Source organism: Artibeus jamaicensis, unplaced genomic scaffold (genome assembly GCF_021234435.1).
Source record: "Artibeus jamaicensis isolate MK-2021 breed Jamaican fruit bat unplaced genomic scaffold, CSHL_Jam_final contig_482, whole genome shotgun sequence".
Classification (NCBI taxonomy): Eukaryota; Metazoa; Chordata; class Mammalia; order Chiroptera; family Phyllostomidae; genus Artibeus; species Artibeus jamaicensis.
Genome location: NW_026521857.1, coordinates 11,383,074 through 11,406,918, shown reverse-complemented (window position 1 = coordinate 11,406,918; position 23,845 = coordinate 11,383,074). Strand labels below are relative to the sequence as shown.

General features: G+C 37.6%; 1 pseudogene; it reads left to right on the top strand.

Annotated features, from left to right (window-relative positions):
- Nucleotides 1-21,825, top strand: part of LOC119038727 (PDZ domain-containing protein 11-like) — a 32,259-nt pseudogene extending 10,434 nt beyond the window's left edge.
- The last annotated feature ends 2,020 nt before the right edge of the window (nt 21,826-23,845 follow it).

Here is a 23,845-nt window from a genome sequence, read left to right as displayed (position 1 = left end):
ATTCCTAGTCACTTTCCCATTTCACTATTAATGCGCATGGAAGAAGTACAAAGATATTTTTATGTGACCAAGAAAATGACTTTTAGAAAGTAAAACCATTTGTTCTTAAATATATTGATTTTCTACATTTAAATAGTCATAATTTTAGACTGCCCATGCCACTGAACACCAGCAGTACTACAAATAATGGGAAAGTAAAGTGGCTGTATACATATTAAATATAGATATATGGTCTCACTATAACATGTTATTTCACATATTCTTTATCATATTATTTATTCAGCAAATATTTATTGAGTGTGCATCTAGTTCTAGCTTTGACGGTGTGGCAATAAATCAATTGAGTGAGGCCCTATTATCCTCATCTCATTAGTTAGGATTTGAATAAAATGCCATAGGCATGCTGACAAGCACGACTGTTCTGTACTGTTGTTCTGACTATGTAGATTTTTTTCTTAATTATTTTGGAGGTGAAATTTGCCTTTGGTGATTCTCACAGCAGGATAGAGACAAGACAGACAACAATTCTTTTCAAATATACTTCCCATGGAGAAGTTTGGGGCCATTATGAAATTCATGTTCAAGTGAGTGACATTAAACATAGCAGTATGGTTAGGTATGAATATTCCTACACATTAGAAAAGAATTAGGGAATCAAGAATGAAGATGGTTCATCAAAGACCAAGGCTAAGATCACCCACACCCTTGTATGCCCTATTAATATGTACGATTGTGAGGGTTGGACAGTGAAGGAGGCTAACAGAATAAAATTAATTTGTTTGAAATATGGTTTTGGAGGAGAGCTCTTTAGATACCTTGGTCTGCTAGAAAGACAAACAGATGGATCCTAAAACAAATTCAGAAGGCAGAGTTCTTTAGAAAAAGCCATAATGCTGGTAACAAGAAAAGGCAACAAGAAAAGAGGAAGACCAAATATGAGATGGATCGATTCCATAAAAGATGCCATAGGCAGGAGTCCACAGGAGCTGAGCAGGGCTGTTGAGGACCGGACATCACTCATTCACAGGTTCAACAGGCGCCGGAGCCCACTCAACGGCAGGGCACATAACACACACACACACACACTTGCTAATTGAGCATGTGCTCAGTATGAAATTCTCTCCTGGAAATATTTTGCAAATTTCCTATATTTCGGACAATATGCCAGCTTTACAAAAGGAATAAAAACCCCGGGTTAAGTCTGGTCTTTTTAAATCTAATTTGTTCTGTCCTAGCAAAAGTTAGTAATATACCTTTAATTTTCTTAAAGCAACTTTTAACTTTAAAGGGTTAAATGGCTTTATTAGCACAATTTAGCTGTTCCCAGGTGGTTTATTGAACATCACTATTAACAACCTTGGGCCTGAAAAAAATGAAGCTAAATCCTTAATGAAAAATGAGTTTCATTTATGCGTGTTTGGTTTAGTAGCAAAAGAAGAACATTTGCTACAAATTCATTAACTTAAGAACTTGGAGAATTGCGTTGTTAGTATTTCGTATTTTAACTCTGTGATAGAAGTCATCATATTTGTATGTTCGACCCTAGGCTGCTTTTTCATTATTACCTTTTTTTCTCTTTCCTCCTTTACCCTCTCCTCCATTCTTTCCTTCCATCAAACCTGCTTTCTCATCTTTTCTACCTTAGTGCCTCTGGCTAATTATCAACTACTCAAAATGTTCTCATCTGGGACTGAGAGTGTGACTATGCCATTATTTCTTCAATATATCCAGGTATGCCTTACAGAAAAATATAGCAAAGTTGATAACAATTCTAACATCACTATCACATGGAATGTGCACCAGGTGTTAGACTGGAGGGGTCAGATTGGACCTTGGTTCAGCAACCTGAAGTTCTGTCTAAGAAAGAATTCAGAGCCAAGAATCAAATCTTAGGAGAAAGTTTATTTAGAAAGTCACAGAGGTAGGAGGAATGGGCTCAGGAAACAAGTTACAAAAGCAAAGGAAGAGTTCTTGGAGCTTAGGAGAGAGGAAGGTCAAGGTAATGCACCTGGGGGGGAAGTAGGGGGAGGAGTGGACATTCTTGAAGAAGGGAGAGCTTGCTGGGTCCTCTGTCCTAAGGGCTTTTAAATGTGGAGACTTTAGGGGAGGTTCCAGGGGAGGATCTCAGTAGCATATCCATCAGCTTTCCGGGTGTGTCCTTTCAGCCGGTCTCCCCTGACTGGCCAGCACCAGGGCAGGGAGTCATTAGTCGGTGCAGTGGGTCCTGAGGCCACTATGGTATCACTGGTCCGGCTGTACTGCTTTTCTGGGCCTAGACTTCAAGCAGAACTGTGGCCTAGATGTATTTGATGTAGATTAGAACATTGCTGTCCTGAGGGTTTAATATTTAAGGGCTATTTTCTGGCCCCCTGTGCCTACCCTATTTTAGATGGTCTAACCCACATGGCTAATATAATGCCAGGGGAGGAAATGTCAGGTGGGCCATGACTGGCCATGTGAAAGGCCAAAGGATCTACACCACGTCATTAGCCATATAAAAGCCCAGGGGTCTAAACCATATAACCAGTGATAGCTAGATGGCGACAGGTTACCCTGGGAGCAAGGTTCTTATTTTCCCAGTTTTGCCCATTTCTAGGCACTGGGGCCTTTCTACCCTTGTGATCATCTGTACCTGCCCATCTCCTCGCTCTGCTCATGTCTGTTTAACTGCCTACCACACTTACATGAGTCCAAGAATGCAAATAATCTTCGCTTGGCACAAACACGTTTAATTAATTAAAGCTAGTGGAAACTACAAAAAGTTCACTGAATTCCAGAAATCACATAACCTCTGAGTTTGTTTTGAGGCATTTTCCCCTAACATTGGTTAAGTAGCTATCATTTTTAACATTTGCATTCCTCCCACCCCCCCACGGGAGGAGAGTACTATTGTAATTACACTATATTCTTCTGAGGTTCCATAACGAGCTATTATTTTGCTAATGGAATATTCAAGTAGTCTGTAGCAATTTATCAAATAGTCCCAAGTTCCATTTTCTCAGTGTGAATCTTTTTGTTCGCAGGTAAATTGATGTGGGGGGGGGGGTTATAGAGGCTTTTTTGTAATTCAAATGATCCTTTACAAAACATATATGCAATCTTAGAAGAGTTTTTTAGAAATGTTTAGAATTAAAATTGTATAGACATTGTGCAAGTAGTAATTTCTGCATTTTCATTTGTTTTATATTTTTGCATTTTGATGCCTAATTTTGAAAATGCACCTAAGTGGAGAATGGGGAGAAGGCACAACGTAATTCAACTCTTTTCACACTATGGTCTGTTCTTTTGTCAGCTTCAACTACTGCCAGGAGAGCACTATTCCTAAATGAGAGATCCAGCAACAGAAAACCATCTCTGCTCAAGCTCTCCCGTTTTTCTTCACTTTAAAAGACAGTAATATAATCTAGTCTAGCTCTAATTGAAATGGATGCCACTTCTTGGCACAGAACTCTTAAAGGTAAAATGGTATCAATGAATATATAACAGCCCTTGAGCAGAAAACTATGCAAATAAACCCATGTTGGAAGGAAGGTTTTAAACTATTAAACAAGGAAATACAAATTGTTTATAAAATTTACTAGGCAACTAACTGGAGGGTTCCAGTTCCTGCCAAGATTGGGAAATGGCTTATGCTGCTGGCTCAGCTCCCTCGAATCAGCCTGAAAGTTCGTTGGGTAATATTGTCATTACAGGTAAACATTTTTGAGACGCTAACCAAAATAATGAACGGGAGGCCCTGAGGAGGCTGAAGCACGTCTGAAATGGCTGCATGTGGCGAAGGGTAGAAAGTCACATCCTGCTATGGAAAGGCTCCAAAGATGACCTTGAGGAGATACACTGGAGAAAATCCTTTCGAATTTTGTGTTTGCCTTTCCTATGCATTGCCTTTGGACAGGCCTCCCCTTCCCATTCACCAGAAATCCGCTACAGCAGCTCAGATTGCTGAAGTGGTATCCCTAAGATAATAATGAGGCGGTACAGAAGTCCCGTCTGAGTGATGGATTGTTAGAAAAGGTTAAGGCTGTCCAGCTGCCCTAGGGGCATTCACTCTTCTCCTACCAACCCTCAATATTCATTAGCTGATGGATATCAACCTAGGGAGACTGTCTCCTCCCATTGCTGTGCTACCATTAAAAATGAGACATAAATCATTGACCAGATGAAACTTCTGTGAGAGTGACAGTTAAGAGTCTGGAATCTGCAAAGCTTCTGCATGTGCCTGGGACTATCTGCCCAAGGACTTAACCCCTCCTCTATTTATAATTTACCAGATTTTACATAGACTGAAGCCTGGCCTTTGGCCTTTGGCCAGACACACTTCCAGAAATTCAAGACCATCTTTCTATTCAGAGAACCTGCTGAAATAGAGTAGCTGATGCAGTATGAAAGCATGAACACACCAAAATAGCTAGGTGGAAACCCTACAAATGCTTTAAAGAAAGCATGAGCTCTGCAATGTATACCGATTTAAGCAAAAATATTAGAACTGGTGGGTTAAGAATTAAAATAGTATGTAATATATAAAGATATTAAAAATATTGGCCATATAAAAGAAGAATTAAAAGCCACAACAAAATTCTAAATATAAATACTATGCATAAAAAAGTTAGAAATTTTTCTCAGAATTAAAAAGTGAAAGATCTTAGATTTAGAAGGCCCACTGAGTGCCCAATAAGATTGACATTAAAAAAAAACTTATGCCTAGAAAGTTTAATTAAATTTTAAAATATCAAAGATAAAAAGAAAACCTGAATGCAAGCTGACTAGAAAGCAAAGGAAGGAACAAATATCCCAATTAAAAATCATTTTAGAGAATAAAGTGAAATTAGAAAAAAACTAAATCCAGAAGCCGATGGACAAGATGTGATAAGAAAAATAATCAAACAGTGTGGCAACGTTGATGGCAGCAAAAAGAGCACCAGCTGGTAAACCAGTGGAGTCGGACCAAATCTCAGCTGTGCCACCTCGGTACTAGAGTCCCAGCTAAGAATAAATTCAGACTCGAGACTCAGACTGCAAGAAAATTTTATTCAGAAAGTCACAGAGGTAGAAGAAGTGAGCTGTAGAAGAATCGGGCTCAAGAACCAAGTCTCAAAGGCAAAGGAAGGGCCCCTGGAGTCCAGGAGAAAAACAGGCAAGGAAAACAAGCCTGGGGAAGGGAATGGAGTGAAGGCACCACTGTGCTCCCTGGAGAGAACCTCCCTGGTCCTCAGTCTTAAGGGTATTTATCTGGAGGTCTCAGGGAGGGATCCCAGTAGAATATTCAGCTTCCCAGGTATGTCTCCTCAGGGTCATGGTCTTCACTGATTGGCCGGTACCAGGGCAGGGGGTCATTAGTCAGTGCAGCTGGTCCTGATGTCAGCCATGGCATCACTTGTCTGGATTTGCTGCTTTTCTAGGCCTGGAGCTGAAACACACCTAACATCCAGATGTTATCCCAGGGGGTTCCTATAGGAGCAGTCATACAAGGGTCTGCATGGAAGTCGAATGAGGCTGCTCTTTGGCTCCTTGTTCCTTCTCTAATGGGGTCTATCACATGACTAGTGACATGCCAGTGGAACAAAGATCAGGAGAGTGTCTGAACTGCATGACCCATGATATGGAAGATCAAGGGGTCTAATCCACTTGACTAGCAATATGAAAGGATGAAAGGTCAGGGTCGTAAACTGCATGACCAGTGATAGCTGGGGGAGGAAAGTTTACCCTGGGGGCAAGGTTCTTGTTTCCCCAGTTTTGCCCAATGCTAGGCACCTGAGGCTTTCTGCCCTGGTGACCTTCTGTCCCTGTCCCATCGTTTTGCTGCTTTCTAACTGCCTACAGAAACTGCCCACAATCACTGTTACTGTGGACAAACACTAAAGAGGGATGTGTGTGGCGGGGGAGTGGGGGGGAAAGGGGGGGGAGAGAATCTAGAGCAAATGAAGTAAATATATAATAACCCAGAACCAAAATCAACATGATTCAGTTTGATGAGGTAGGGAACCTGAGGAATAAGATTGAGTTAATATATTTGTCTTGTCAGGGAAAATGTCCTTTGGAGAAAGTTACACTTATTGTGCTATTAGAAAAGAAATATATAGAATATATTTGAAACATATATATGTACATTTACATGTGTGTATCTGTGTGTATAATGATGCAAGTTTACAAATTTGTTATAAGAAAATAATCATGTCCCTTGCTGGTGTGGTTCAGTGGATTGATCACCTGACTGCAAATCAAAGGGCACATGCGCAGGTTGCTGGCAAGGTCCCCAGGAGGGGGCGCTCAAGAGGCAACCACACATTGATATTTCCTTCTCTTTTTCCCTTTCCTCCTTTAAAATAAAATAAAATAAATAGATAAAAAAGAAAATCATGATTATGGGCATTTGGGAAAGGTCACTGCCGTAATAATAAAAAATAAATGCCATGTGTATATTTTAAACAGCAGAACAAATTACAATTTTTCAAGTAGAAAGCACAAATGGGAAAAAAGAAAAAAATTGTGAAATTCACATGAAAAATAAGTGCCAATATAACAGTAGTTAAATTTATCTAGTAATTATATTACCTATAAAAGTGAGTTAAACATATGAGTGAAAAAGGTGTAGATGCTAATAACATATTTTTTGAAAAGATCCAACAATATGTTGCCTATAAGAAAAAAAGTAAGATGTATCAAGCAAATGTGAACCAAAAGAGAACTGACATAATAATCTTATTACCTGACAAACATAATTTAATGCCAAGAAGGATGTTACATACTGATAAAAGAAACTCTAGCTAGAGAAGATGTATTTACCATAAGCCATGTTGATTCATTTACATATCATCTGTCTACGGCTGCTTCCTTATAACATTGGCAGAGCTGAGTAGTTTGACACATCAAATGACTTGCAAAACATAAAGTATTCACTATCTGGCCTTTTACGGAAAAAAAAAAATCTAAGTCCTAGAGGAAAAAAATATGACTGAGTCCTAGAAGGAGAGAATAGAGCAAAAATAGTAAATGAAGACTGCCAGAGTTCCACTGGTGCTATGGAAGGTCAGTGGCTCTAAATTACATCACCAGCAATATGCTGGGGGAGAAAAGATTACCCTGGGGGTGAGGTTCTTCTTTCCCAGTTTTGCCTGATGTTTGGTGCTCAATGCGAGATAGGATATTTTTAAAAGCTATTATGTCTATATTTCATATGTTTAAGAAGCTAGAGAAGAGATCAAACATGTTAAGTAAACACACACAAGATATTTTTTAATTTAAATTGAACTTGTACTGATAGAAACTAAAACATTTGAGATGAGAAATTCACCAGATGGGATTCATTCATGACTGATTAAAATTGCAGAAGAAAAGATTAGTAAAATTAAAGACATGTCCATGGAAACCACCTAAAATAAAGGAAAGATATAAAAAATAAAAGGCTGAAAAATTTGGATGTAAGATCATGTGAGCTCTGGAACAAATACATACATGTAGTCCCTGAAAAAAAGGAAGTAAGGGGTACAGATAGAATATTTCAAAAATAGCAGTCTTTCTGCATTTGATGCACACTATACATCCACAATTCTGGGAATTTCAATACACCTCATGGCAAGTGAGATGAAGAAGACTTTACAAAGTTACATCACAAATTCCTTAAAATCAGTGAAAATCTTAAAGCAAAAAGAGGTGGGGAAAAAACATTTGCTATAAAAGAGCAAAGATAACTGTGACGGCATATTTCTCACTGCAATTAATGCAAACTAGAAGTATTAAATGAAAGACCGTCAATCTAAAATACTTACCTATTGACAATATATTTCCAGCACAAAGATTAAATAAAGTCTTTCCAAACATACAAAACCTGAAAGTAATGAAGAGCATTGGAAATGTTAATTATATATTTATACAAAGCTTTCTAAGAAAATTATTTAAATATCTTTAAATGAGAATCTTCCCCTGAAAGAAAAATTACTTACAATGAATAATATGGTTTGTATGTCCAAGCAAAATATGTAATTATAATAGCGCAAAAGGCTGGGTGGGCGGAAATGATAAACATCATTTCAAGTTTGTAATAGTATGTGACTTTGTATATTATCACTTGAAGTTAAATTGTGATAAATTAAACACATGTAATTTATATTCTAAATAGCACAATAAAGTGTTATTCTAGTCATAGCTAATGTACCAATAAAAACAATATGGAGTCATTAAAAAGTACTAAAATAAGAAGGCAGAAAAGAGAAAAAAGGAACAAAGGAAATGGGACAAATGGAAAACAAATGTCAGCATTGTCAATAATCACATTAAATCTAAATGAGCGAAAACCCTCTGAAAAAGGAGGCACTCATGATTAGATTTTTTAAAAGCAAGTTATAACTATAAGCTGTCTAAATAATATCCACTGTATACATATTAAGAAATAAGTTTAAAAACAAAAGGATGGAAAAAAGGAATGTAATATATGAAATATAGAAAAATAAGTGATCAAAATATGAAAATATATTTTTATACATAAAAAATCTTTAGCTAGAAATGGAACTTTTATTTAGGTTGCCCCTCTGTTCTGTATAAACTGGTGACCAGGTATTAGTTGAGAGCATACAGTGCCTACTGATGCGTTTTTCTTGGCCTATAGAGTAGTAGCAGAAAATGTGAATTTGTTGATGGCATTAAAAATATGGAAATTTCACATTAAAATTCATATTTCTGGCTTTTCTCAAAAGGGTGAATAGCTGGCAGGTCTGGAATTGTATTCGCACATAGCAATACAGAACCAGAATCAAGTGGCAACTGCCCTGCCTTTTGTCTGAACCTGCAGGTTTCAGTTAACCACAGCCCTTACCTGCACGACTTCCCTCTTTGTCTTACCTGCCTGACATCAGGTGGCAATTGAGATTGTGAGGCCTAATGTTGCTCAAATGGTTTCTAGACTTTCGTGTTATTGAAGATAATTGTGAAATTATTCCAGCTTTTGTTATTTGCTTTGTTGTGACTTTTTTTAATGTTTCGCCTAAATAGAATTAAGATTACTTTAAGAAGTTGAAACCCCTGGCTGGTGTAGCTCAGTGGACAGAGTGCAGGCCTGGCAACCAAAGCATCGCTGGCTCGATTCCCAGTCAGGGCACATGCCTGGGTTGCAGGCCAGGTCCCCAGTATGGGGTGTGCAAGAGGCAACCACACATTGATATTTCACTCCCTCTCTTTCTCCCTCCCTTCCCCATCTCTCTAAAATAAATAAATAAAATTTTTAAAAAAATAAATAAGAATGAAAAGTTGAAACTACGAATATATGGGAAAGAAAACAAAAGTGTATGAACACATGTGGAAGGTGGAGGTGGATAGGGCAGGGGAGAGTAATGGAGGAAAATGAGGACGACTGTAACTGAACAACAATAAAAAATGCACATGAATATATGTCAAACTGGTTTTTCTCCATTTACTTGTCTGGTAGGTAATTCGTTCTGCATGCCAAAATATTTAGCTTAGAAAGTTTGGTTTCTAATATAATTTATTTATTACTTTCATTTATTATGCCACCAATGAAGGATACCTTAAATATTTTCATCTGACTTTTTATACTTACCACTTTTCTCTCATTATTTCCATGTGCTTATATTTTTCTTCTGCATCCTAAGAGAAACACTGAAGTTTTTATATTTTATTTAAAGCTCCATTTTTATAATGTTGGTACAGTTCCTTATTAATGCTATTAATAATTTTAATTTTGTGATTAAATTTTAGTGTTTTACTATTTTAATAACTAATATTTATTGAGCATTTAACAATATGCCACTCACCATCGAAAGATGTTGAATGTTTTGTCTCAATGAACTTTCACCAGAAAACCTATGAAGAATGCACTATTATTATCCATCTTAAAGTGAAAATAAGGGCTTCAGAGATGAAGTAACTTTTCCTAGGTAAAATAGTGGAAACAGGGTATATAATTAGATTTTTTTTTAATTCAAAACTCATATTCTTGTTCAATGAGCTGCATAGCAAACTTCTTTACCTCCAATATATTTGGTTGGCCCAAAAGACCATAATTTTTCCTATAAAGTAAACACACATTTTTCGTTTTCACCAATAACTTTATTGATGGGTATTTTGAGTATGTCGGCTCTCTCCCACATGATATAATGTTGATTGTTCTCAATTAATGTCTCGATTTGATTGCTGTTAACTTCAGCTGGTCTACCTGACCACAGAGTGTTGTCCAATGAGGAATCTTGAGCACAAAACTTCGCAAACCACTTTTGACAGAGTCATAGGACCTTCTCCATTCATTGCACGAAACTTTTTCTGCATTTCAGTTGCATTTTTACCTTTCTAGAAATAATAAAGCATAATATGCTAAAAGGTTCCATCTTCAATATTAAAATGGCTACACAAAAATTCACAAGTTTTGATAAGCTTTCTTAAAATGCGTACTAATATGACAGCTGTCACAATACAATCTAACAAAATTGTTTCCAAAGAAGTTAAAGACAAGTAAGAGCTGCTAGAGCCCACGTACAGAGAAAAACAAACATTTTTGCCAACCCAATATTTAGCTTACTCCTCATGCAATTCATTTATTATTTATTATTTATTATTTTTATATTTGATTATGTTTCTTCAAAAAATTCAGTTTTGATAAAAACGCAATAACACAAAATTTACCATCTTAACCATTTTAAGTGTACAGTTGAGTAGTGTTAAGTACATGTATTGTATAACCAGCCATCTCCTAAATTCCTCATCTTGTAAAACCAAAGCCTCGCACCCAGTGAACAGCTCCCCATTTTCTCCTACCCCAGTCCTTGTTAACAACCATTCTAATTTCTGTCTCCCCAATTCATTCCTGATTTCAATCTGCTTTAATAATAATAATTTATAATGTTCTTGTTCTTTAGGAACCTTGTTTTTCCAAATTTTTAGAACATACATACAGAAATATACAAACTTTTATATTTTTATTAGACACACACTTCAAAATGTGTTCTTCCTCTCTTCCTCTGGTGCTATACTTTTTGTGTTTTGTGTAGTAAAATTACTTCATTCAATACTTATTCTTACAAGGTAGTCTCTTGTCTTTGAAGAGAATATGTTATTCTTTGTTGATATTAATCAAATTTATCCGAGTCCAGTTGGAATCATCCTTTCAGATCTGAAGATGTGAGAGATATTTCTGTTCGGAACCCCAGTCTACTTTCTGGTTCTGTGTTGTCTCCCATTTAGAAAAGATCTTTTGGCCTGAGGAACAACCCCATGGGCTAATGGTCTGATTATCTCATCATAACCTTATTTTATGCTCTATAGCTTAAAGTTGTCTGTGCTTTTTACACTGCAAAAACCCCCAAATGGTGAAATACACATTCCAACGTCTGGATCGAAGGGGTTTCCACACCCATGTTGGCCTCAGTAGAGTCTCATTCCTGAGTAATACTGGTCAGAGAGTTGCATGAAAGATTGCAGTGGGGCCAATGGGTGGAACAATGTGTTGGGATCCTATATTGAGGACCTTTCCCAATACAGAAAGGTGGGTTGTGCCTCTATGAGTCTGTGTAGGTGGAAATCCCCTACCTTATTAACCCAGGAGGCTTTAATGTTCTACCTTCAGGCTAAGCTTTCCTTAGTTGACTCTCCAACATTAGCCTGATGCATTTTTTACCAATATTTCTATTTTCCATTGTTACTGCATCTCTTGTCCTGTTTTCATGAGCACTGTAGTGAAAGATTGCAGAGGGTGATTCAGGAACTGCTGGCTGCCAACACTGCAGCCAGAATATCCTCTGTCATATTTAAAGAAGATGCAGCTGGTAATGGCTTTTGCCCTAGTGTGCCGATCTGACCTAAAACCCAACAGTCTTTGCCAACACTGTGTGCCAATAGTCTTTTAGCCATATATATGAGCAAAGGGCTCTTAAACTACAACTTTAGCTGGTCTTTGAAAAGCCAATATTATTTTTTGCTATTTTCATTTCTTAAAAGTATCATAGTAGGAAGAGGCACATATAAATTGCATGAATTACTTCTATTCCATTGAGATGCTCTTTGCTAGTATTTTTTCTTAAAAATATTCAGTTTTTCGAACATTTTTAAGACCAAGTATGATCCTGACACAATTAAATGATCAGATATCTTTTTCATGATCAGGTTTGAATGGCTTTCAAACCTTCCAAATTCTATTTCATGTCCATGATACATGTTAGTTTAATAAACAGCCTTTATGGAAGTGATGGCAGCTAAATTATAAAATCTGTTAAAAATCCATTCTACCATGGTCTGGTTCTTCATTACTGGTTATAGGGAGGAAAGAACAGGTAGGAATAGAAAAAGATAAAGTGTGAAGTTTAGGCAGACACTGTGGGCTGAAATTTAAAATGAAAATTTCAACTAAAGCTTAGTTTAAGAAAACAAATAAAAATAATCTGTACTTACAACGACATTGTGTGTATATTAGCTATGGCACATGAACATTCTAAGAATTAGCTCATTGGTTACAAGTGCAGTATTTCTTATGGAAAGAATGGGTGGCTTGTTAGCAGGATCTCAGCCACCCTCAAGGAGCAGGAGGTTGTTTATGTGCGGAGGCTGTTAACAATAATAATGCTGAAGAGAGGAAGCGTTGTCCAGTGTGTAGAGGCGCCATCTTAGATTCTATTTCTGGATCCATCAGGTTATTTTCTTTTTTAGGAGCTTTTAGATAAGTCACGTTTTCTTAGGACTACTGTTTCTATAGCTGTTTGAATGGCCTACTAATAGTTTCCACTTTATTACTTCACGGATACTTTTGTGAGTTTTAATAATTTTGGGTAAAGTAATCTGCAAAAATGCTTTAAGTTATTGGAGAACCTTCAGAACAAAGGAGGAAGTGTTACTGCTCTGGAGAAAACATAATATCTTTTCATAGCGAGTGTTGTGTGGTCTTTCGTTCTTCATTTTTTTCTTCTTAATGGAAATACTCAGCATTGCCAAGTATATTCTATAAACTTTCTTTCCAAAAGTGCCACTTAGCAGCTTCTTAGCAGAATCTATATGTTTCACATGATCTCATTATTAGATATGTTTTGTGACTAACTAATTTTCCTGTTATTTTCCAGAGGGGAAAAATCACAGTGAATTGAGGAGTCACTTGGGTGACAGAAATTTGGGACTGTTTCTGGAGCAACAGTTCTTCATATTGAAAATGTACGTATGAGGACAAGTCCTCTCCTCCTCTCGAGATGCCAGGACAGGTGCAGGAGCCAGTGAAAACACTGTTTAGCCAATTAAGGCTGAAGAGGAAGCATAGGTGTTTGAGACTTAACTTTAGGGAAAAATGACTGAGCAAATGGGCTTGAAGGAATCCAGAAGCCAATTACGTCCATTCATCTCTGGATACTAATAAGAAAAAGTTAAATTTGCAACATACTTTTTAGTTTAAAATAACACACTTTGTATGTATGTTGTTTCATGTAAACCATGAGGTACAGCAATGTGTTTGTTCAGGATGGAAAAAAACAAAAATTTGAAGTTATTAACTGATCTGTCCAAGGTTGCACATCTGAAGAGCTAGTACTCTAACCCTATATTTTGGTTCTTCACCTAGCAATTTATGGTATATCCTTAATTTTCAACTCAGTAGGGAGTTCTTACACATTTCATGTTCCCTACCTGCCTATCTGCACATTCTGACCTGTGATGCTCCAGCAGTTAAAAACCACAGACAGAGTGAGCCTTCATGATGAGTGGGCTCCCTCCTAATGTATTTGCACAGAAAATAGCTTGCCAACCACAGAAGATGGCTTTTTTGTGGGTATTTTTTTCTTTTTAATGTAAATTATAAAATTATAACATGAGCATGAAATACTTATCTTCATTCTCCCAAGCAAGGGTTTTGAATACACCCAGATACTGGTGACCATGTTTACCCCCACTCAGAGTGGAAATTTGGCTTCTGTTTTTTATTCTCTCATAGTAGTGCTAGCCATCCTCCACCACCTCTATCTAAAACTAACATTTCCCAGGCCTAATTCTCTTCTCTGATGGCGCCCTATGTTTTTTTTTTACTCATGAACATTTTTAACTGAAAACACATGACATTGGAGAGATTAAAACCTCTCTAAAACATAACCAAGGCAATATTTTATAACTTGACTTTCCTCTGGACTACTTTCCAGTGAGATTTTCATGCAATTGCAGATGTTGAACTTTACATTCGCATCTATGTTTTTGCATAAACTTGGAGAGAGAAGGAAAACAGGCTCCTTTCTCATGAAAATCTTATATGAACCCTCAGAGAAAGGAATGGAGGGCTGTTTCAAGAGAGACATACCTTAATTTTGTAGCAAATCTTTTTCTGCCTCCAGCCTTCAATATCAATATGTCACACTAAATTATTTTATTAAGCACTTCATCTCCTCTGTAACCTGCTTGTCTTTGAGGACAAAGTTAAGATCTGCCATGGACACGTCTGCAATATTTCTACTCAAAGAACACCTGCTGACTCTTAACTGGAGAGCTGTGTGCATTCTTTTTCTCTCTCCTTCATAAATATATATTGCAATTGCCACTGTTATTTAAAAAAATTATCCTTTGGTCCTCAGTGATCTACCATGGCCTACTCTCCCTTCATTTGTAAGCTGACCTTGCTCCCTCAGAAAGACAAGAAGACAACCTTAAGTGACAACGAGACAAATTTCATTTTGTTGGGAACTGCCTTTTCAATTATTTCTCTCTTCTCGATTTTTCCTTGCTGACCTGGTCCAAGCTGTTACTTTGACAGGGGTCCCTAACCTCTAAATTAAAATATGCAAATTGTTATGCTTCCTGCACTGGGACCAGTATAGTCTATGCATTGTAATTGCCAAAGATCGTTCAGTTCCATTTTACACCAGAACACAGTTACCTACTTCTGCCATTTCCTGTTATGAGCAAAATAATACCCTGCAGACTGATACATTATAAGCAATACATTTATGCATCAGTATATTTCTATTTTTAAAATGAAAGATAATTATTTTTTGTGACACATCCTGCCGCAAGTTAAATTTGCCCAAACATATCCAAATACTTTCAAGGACTTGGTGGATATATTTTAAATGGTTCAATACTGAGGTCTGGTCAGCCTTAATTTGAAACATATACTTTTAAGTCCTTAATTATTATTTACTCCATTTGAAACATGGAACAGTTACCATCAATGTATTTTTCTTTACATTCCTTTTCTAGTAAATTCTTGGAATTGGGATGGTTCCCTCGTCACCTAATCAATCAGTCAGTGTTGACCCAGGCTGATAAATGATCATTTCTATGCTAACCTACATGTGCAAATATAATTTTCCCATTGTTTCAAAAAGTTTTGTTTTTCAACCCTGTAAGAAACTAGCTTTTTCAATACCCACTGCAATGACAAAGAATATTTAGACATTGCTTAAGCCTTATAGCTCTGAGGCAACTGTGGTGCTGTGTTTCTCAGAAATCACGGAAGGATCATGAGTCGTCTTCTGAGCATCAGGACTCCTCCCAAGTTGTCTCAGGAGACGTGGGGTAGAAGCCCATTTGGAAAGTACTGGATGGGAATCCCTTCCCCATAGGATAAATAATAATAATAATTGAAATTACTGGAAATTCAAAAGGTTATGTGTTGCTCAGAGATATATTTAATACTTTCTATTTACTTTTTTATCAAAATTTGATTATGTTAGATTGTTTTTAAATAATTTTTTAATCTTTAAACATTTATTGATAGAAGCAAAACATGATATCAAAAACTTGATATCAAGTAATGGGAGGAAAGCCATCTTGGGTTCAAATTTTTATACAGTGTAAAAATTTGAAGAGAGAGTTGAATGATAGAGCCAATGCTGACATCAAGCACCAAGTTCCATCTCTGCTGGTAATGAGCAATATAGACACCGGGTAAGTAACCTGCCTGGACCTTATTTTCCATATCAATTAAATTGCACACTCCCTGTCAGTGAAATTTAAAGCTGAGATGACTCTGGTCAACTAGTTAATCCCCTTGGCTTAAACAGAATAACAGGATAAATTATTTGACAATTATTGCACATTCAATTATCCAGTAATGCGGGTCTAGAATCCAAGCCATTCATTCTTTCATTTAATGCACACTGCTAAGGAATGAAAGGTTTCATGAAATCATTGTAATCTATGTAAACGGTGGGGGAAGGGAGGGTGTAGGTAAGGAGAATGACTGTTGCCTGTTGCCGCAATCCACGGCCATTTGAAAATGTGCAAGGGTCTCATCAGGCTTCTCCTAACACCTGAAAGCTGTGGAGCTACGGTCCAATCTAGTGTCCATTCTCTTTTCTCACTGGGTTGCTGTTACTCTCCTAGAGACTACAAAAAGCCATTCCTCAATTATCTTGTCTCACAATATCCCAATTGTTTGTTGGATTTTAATAGAAAGGGAAGAGAAGCAAAAGGGACCAGTTTTGTTTTGTTTCTTTGTTCTTAGACGTGTGGATCTGGCAGATGTGGCAGATGGCCACGTGCTCCATTCCTCCGCTGAGGGGGCGTGGCCATCTGGCCAGGCTGCAGGAAGGCAGCCAGAGAAGCACGGGGCAGAGACAGGGCTCCTGAGGGCCGGCTGACTTGGAGACCTAAGTAAGCTCTTGCAAGTAAGTTCAGTATGTTTGCCTCTGCGTGTATGTTTGTGTGGTTTTTGCTGTGCATCTGTGTCTGTGTTTAATTTCTGTGACAAGAGGAATTTTTAGGCCAGTTATTGGCTAGACTCTTGAACTCTGTTAAAACTAATAAAAAGATTGATGACATCAGGTTCAATACACAAAAGGCTTAAAAACTCTGAATAGAAACAACTCAGAAGAAGATATATGTGTTTCTTTATTAATTGAAATAGTTACAGAGGAGCAAAAGATAGTCAAACACACTAGTAGGCAATTTTTCATGTCAGGATGAGGGAAGCTAAGGTTCCACCAGAACCCTCCCAGTCTTGGGAAAACCAGTCAGTGTGTGTATGCATGTCTCTGTGTATATGTGCTGAAACCTGTAATGAGTTTCTAGAGACCAGTGTTCTGAATAAGATGACGGGTGTGCATACTAAAGTTTTAGGGCTTTTTTTCTGTGCAAAAAGGTCTAAGGGAAAATGATAAAGTTTTATGAACTAAAATAAAAATGAGAAAGAAAGTTGTCTGGGGTGTTTTAGAGATTATTGAAAAATACCAGTTCTGTAATTGAAAGACACTGCTTCTGGGCCTTCTTGTCTAAACTCTCCTACTTATTGTGAGAATATTAAAAAAGAAATTTATTATTATAAAACCTCCTTTATCACTCTAAATCTCTAAGATTATTAAATAGACTCTTTAAAAAAAGAAAGTTATTTTTTCTCTTCATTTTCTTTTGTTTTGAGTAACTGTCTTTGAATTTCTCTCTTTAACACCAACCTTAATCCTACATTTTATCTTCAGAAACTAATGAAGTTCTACCAGCATTGAGATGGCAACAAAGGTCCTTTCTGACCTCACAAGATCAACTAACAACTATCCATGGACAAGATATCATTGTGAAAACCCTAGAACATTTGAATGAGGCTGAAGCACCTTCCTGGATCACGGAGGCCAAGAAAGACTGCACTGGAAGGTAATGGGACTGACTGCACTCTGACTGCATCACCACTGTAATGTCTCAGCATCACACTGAGAGGCCCCCCCCCTTTGGGCCCTTGCTTTCCCCCGGGGGAAACAGAGAGCCCAGGGTGGACATCCAGCCCCCTCAGCATTGTGTGTCACTCCCCAGGAAGCTCATTTAGATCCTATCTCATGAAGATTGCAGGGGGAATGTGTTGGGCTGACTACTGGAGGTCAGATTGTGATGGAGAAGAGGGGCAGGGCTCGTATCCAGCAACCAGCACTTGAATCTTGGCAGACTTAGTTCCTTCTCACGGAAGCATCCAAGTATAAATCCCAAAAAGCAGCTTTTCCCACCTTCGGAGCCAAGATGAAAGTTCTGTCCAGATGGGGAACTTGGTGTACAGTATTGTTTGATTTGGGACCCCAAATGGCAAGTCATGTTGGCCTTCGATCCCATTCTGTTACCCTCCACCCTGAGCAGAGACATTACTTCATAAACCAGCCTACTGTTGAATGTAACCCCAGCTCTGCCTGACAGGAAGCCTTGCCAGGGCACCTGAGAAGCTCTACAGCCCAGCAGAACTAAGTGGGCAGTGCTACCCATCTTGAGAGCCAGGACAGTGGCCCTTTCTGGCCAGGTAACTCAGCATACACTTCTGTCCAATTTGAGACCTCACATAATGAGCTTTGCTGGCTTTAAAGCCTGATCTGCCATGCCACCCAGTCAGGGAGTCTAATTCACAGCGTTGCCACCCTCACTCCTAACTAAGCAGGAAACCTGGACAGATACCCAGGAAGCTGTGTAGCCCGGCCTCACTTGAGCAGAGAGAGCCTGGCCAGCAGCTCTGCCCTTCTGCAAAGCCAAGTTGGCAAACCCATCTGGCTATGGAATTTTGTATATAACTCTGCCTGAGTTAGGAATCCCCTAAAACAAATGTTGTTGCCATAGAGCCTGCTCTCCTGCCCCACCTGGTCAGGGAGGCTAATTCATAGCCCCCACACTGCTAACATTAATCCCTGTACCTATCCAGTTAGGAAACATATCTGGAGCACTTACAAAACTGTGTGGCCCAGTAGCACTTGATCAGACAGCTTATCCAGTGACTCTGACCTTCTATAGTGCAAAGCAATGACCCATATGGCCAGGGAGCTTATTGCTGGGTTCTGCCTTATTTGTGACCTCCACCAATAGTCTTGCCAGCTTGGGATCCTGTTCTGTTGGGAACAGGAGTCTTCCAGATGGGGAAGCTAATTCATAGCCCTTCCTACTATTGAGTGCTGCCCTCATCCCTACCTGATGAGGAAACTTGGCTAGAGCTCCCTAGACATTTCATGATTCAATAGTATTCAAGCAGGGAGCCTGGCCAGTATTTCTGCCCATATAGTGCTAGGTCAGTGGCCCCATCTGGCCAAGGAGCTTGGTGTATAGTTCTGTATGATTTTTTACCCAATTAGTAAATCTTGCCAGCATTGGAGCCTGTTCTGTGGCCCCAGCAAAGCAAGAAAACTAATTTGTAGCCCCAACCACTGCTGAATATAGCACCCAGAGCCACCAACCAGGAAACTTAACCAGAATATGTAAAAAGCTAAATACAACATCCTACAGACATATTTACACTGATGTGAAAGCAGAGAGCTAAGCCAGTGGCTCTGCCTATCTGTAGAGCAAAGCCAGTGGCCCATCTGGCCTAACAACTTGGTACACAGATCTGCCTGTTTCAGATCACCAAACAGCTGACCATACCAGACATGTGGACTGTTCTACTACCCCAACTGGCCATTGAAGCTAATATATAGCACTACCTACTCTTAAGATTGGTACCCAGACCTGCCCTACTAGGAAACCTGACAAAAGAATCCTCTTAAGAATATTTTGGTGAACTTCAGGAACACACAGACAAACAAATAAACAAAGCAATGCATAAACAAAATGAGAAATTTGGCAAACAAATAGGAATCATCAAACACAAATTCTAGAGCTAAAAATACAAGGACTGAACAGAAGAAATCAGTAAAGAGCTTCAAAAGCATACTTGAGTAATCTGAAGAGAGAATCAGTGAATTAGAAGATAAGTCATTTAAATTATCTACTCAGAGAAGCAACATTAAAAAAAGAATGAAACAAAGGGTAAAGAATCCCCATAGAACTAGTAGGAAACCATAAAAGGAAACAATATATGTATTATGGGAATCCCAGAAGGAGAAGAGAAAAAAAAAGGATATATAAGGTCTATCCAGAATGTATCTAGCTGTATAATATGAAAAATATAGGATAGCGATAACTCAGTCCCCTTCAAAGTAGGCACTTTGAGACCACACGCTGTTTTCCCACTCACCATCAGCTGCCCTGTTGTATTTTCCTGAATCTCATCGATGATCTGAATTCTCATCCCTTTCAAAGGTGATTTTAGTTTGGGGAAAACCAGAAGTGGCAGGGTGCCAAATATGGGCTGTAGGGGAACTGAGTCACCTGGGTGATTTGATGTTTCACCAAAAAACTTTGCATGAGATGTGATGCATAAGCAGTCACATTGTCATGATGAAGCTTCCAATCACCAGTTGCCCATAGCTGTGGCCTTCTGAATCATCTGAGTAGTTTCCATGGAGGAATGTTAAAACTTAATGCAAAGTTTGATATAGACTCATTGCTCTACTCACTCAGTCATTTTGAATGTGCTGGCCACACAGTGCACATGCTCACTCCATGGTGTTTACTATCCCCACTGACTAGTACAATGAAGTTGTCATTGTTCCCGCATGCTCATTACAGTCCACTCTCCTTGGCTGTCAGGTTACATTGGCGTTATGAAAACTGTTCTTATTATATTAATAATGGTTATATTTTTCCAGATGGACCCCATATATTTAAAGCAATAGTTGCTGAAAACTTCCCAAATGGGGAGCATAATGGACATCCAGATTCATGAGGCCTAAAGAATTCCCAATAGGTTCAACTCAAAAAGGGCTACGACAAGACATATAACTACATTGTCAAAACTCAAAGACAAAGAGCATATTTTGAAAGTAGCAAAGCTTTCTTTTAGACAGAAAGAGAGATAAAGACTCTGTGAACAAACAAAAACTGAGGGAGTTTATTACTACTAGAACTGCTTTACAAACAATAATAAAGTTCTTCAAGTAGAACTGAAAGATTACTAATTAACATTATAGAATCATAGATGTAAGTATAAAATTCACTGGTTAGAGGAAATAAATAGTCAGAATTACATTTTCTAATATTGTAATGGAGGTATATAACTCATTTAAAGCTCTAGTTTAAAAGTTATAAAAGTATTAATAATAACCATAGATATAATAATTTGGTTTTGGATACACGACATAAAATTTTTTTAATTATAATATCAATAACCTAAACTGTGAGCAGAGTAGGACTAATTAAAGTTTAGAAATTCTGTCACAGTTAAGTTGTCATCAGTGTAACACAGAATATTTCAAATCAAGGATATTTTATGTAAGCAATATTTTAACCACAAAGGAAAAACATGTAGTAATTACACAAGAAGATTATAATAAAGGAGTCAATGCACACTGTTACAAAATGTTATCCTATAGCAAAAGACAGGAAGATAAAAGGAATAATGAATCTTTAAAAGAGTCAGAAAACAATAAAATGGTAATGGCAAGATCTTACCTATCAATAATTATGTTAACTATAAATGGATTAAATTCTTCAATCAAAAGATGTAGATGGCTGAAAGAATTTTAAAATATCCACTGATCTCCTACAATACTCACTTTAGCTTTAAAGACACACATAGAAACCCTAGTTCCCAGGCTGAAATGGTGGTGAGCAGAATCTGCACTGTCTGAAGCTTGTTGGCAGGACTTTGCCAGAGACCAACAACTGGGCTCCTTATGAAAACTGCCCAGTGGATTACTTGCCTGCCTATGAGAATCCGCCAGCATGCTTCCTCTGCATGAAAGAGTATACCACCCAGGCTACAATAATGAGTTGACCCAGTTTTTGCCCCAAATCATCACACTGAAGTAGGCCCCTAGAACTCATTTAGGATTTAACATCCTGCAAGAAAAGGCCTCCCAGCTAGGCATCTTGATCTACAAGGTGATTCCTGACTCTGATGCACAACAAGCAGGACTTCAGGAAAGGTAATACATCCTAGCTGTGAATAATGTGCATTTCCAAGATATTGAGAATAGTGAGGCTGTTGAGATAGTCTTAAAGATAGTCTATGAAAACCACATGTACATCCACTTCTTTCTCTATAATTATCATCACCAAAAAGAGAGGATTATGCACTAGAGAGTGGCAATCCACAGCCCTCCACACGGAATCTTCTAGATAAAGCTGGCCAAGCCTCAGGGAAGCCACTTGGGAAACTCTACTCTTACTCCTACCTTTGTATAGTGGCATGGGGAAGATGGGGAGGCAGTAAGGTCTTGCACTGAGGCAGCTAGCGACCTACATTACCCAAACTTTGCTGTACTTTTCCTTATCTGGTTTCTAGGTGAGCTTCATTTGCTGAAAGGAGACAGATGTCTGCGTATAGCCTACTCTGTGGATAATGCCCCTTGGGAAGGCAACTGACACTTATTAAATACCATATGCTGCGCAATTACACATATGTCATATCACCTATGTATAGAAGCAAGTTGAGAAAAGAATCTTAGAGATCTTCCATCTAATCTGCTTGGCTATCTTATCCCATCCTTATAGTACCAGTCTCTTACATTTCAGAGACTCCAGTGGATCCTGTTGTTTCTCCCCTCTCTCCTATTCTCTCCTCCAAAAAGCGAAACACAATGCTGAAGAAAAGAAGTGGCACACATAGACTGAGAATGAAGAAATGGAAAAGTAAATACTTCAAGCAAGTGCACCAGAGGAAAGCAGGGGCAACTGTTCCTCTATTAAACAAAATAGACTTTAAGCTAAAAATGTCAAAAGAGATCAAGAAGTTCAGTATATAACAATAAAGTAGTCAAGCCATCAAGGAAGCATAAAAATTTTAAATACTTATGCATTCAACATTAAAGCACCTAAACTTTTTAACCAAATGCTAACAGAAATACAAGGAACAAAAACAGCAATACAATACAAGTTGTGGTCTTTAGTACCCACTTCTCAACATAGATAAATCATCCAAAAAGAGAATAAATAAGAAAGAGTTTATAAAGAAGGAGAATAAATAAAGAATAAAAGAAAGAATAAATGAATAAAGAAACTATAGGGCACATTGACCTAACAGATATAGAATGAACATTTCATCCAATAATAGCAGAATATACTTCTCAAGTGCACATGGAACATTCTCTAGGATAGATCACAAATTAGTCCATAAAACAAGTCTCAACAGATTTAAGAATGTTGAAATAATTCCAAGTGTCTTTTCTACTACGCTGGTGTGGTATAAATCAATTACAGGAAGAAAACTGGAAAACTCACAAACACATAAAAATTAAACATTATACTCCTGAATAACCAATGAATCAAAGAACTTGAAAGGGAAATTTAAAAAGTGTCTTAAGACAAATGAAAATGAAAACACAATGTACCAAATTTTACAAGACGCAGCAAAAGCAGTACTAAGAGGAAAGGTTATAGCTAAAAAATGCATACATCGACAAAGTAGAAAAATCTCTAACTTTACACCTAAAGGAACTAAAAGAAAAACAAACTAAGCTCAAAGTTAGAAGAAAGAAAACATAATGATTAGAGCAGAAATAAATGGGAAGAGAAGAGGAAAACAATAGAAAAGATTAATAAAACTAAAAATTTATTCCTTAAAAATGAAAAAACTTTTAGACAAACTGACCAAAAAAGGAAGAAGAGCCAATTAATAAAATTAAAAATAAAAGAGGAGACATTAACAATGATACCACAGAAATACAAAGGATCACAAGAGACTACTGTAAAAACTCTATTCCAACAAATTGAACAACTCAGAAGAAATGAATACATTCCTAGAAGTGTACAACCTACCAGGTTTGAAACAGAAAGAAACAGAAAATCTGAATGGACAAAAAACCAAGAAGATTAAATTAGTAATAAAAAACCTTCCTACATGGAGATACACTGGTGCTTATGGCTTTACTAGTGAAATCTATGAAACATTTGAAGAATTAATGACAATCATTTTCAAACCCTTTATAAAACATGGAACAATTTGAAATGCTTAATATGTCATTTTATGAGGCTGTATCATCCTGATACCAAAGACAGAGAAAGACACTACAAGTAAAAAAAAAGTTACAGCCCAATATCTCGGATGAAAATAGATGCAAACATTCTTAACAAAATACTAGCAAACCAAAGTCAGCAGTAC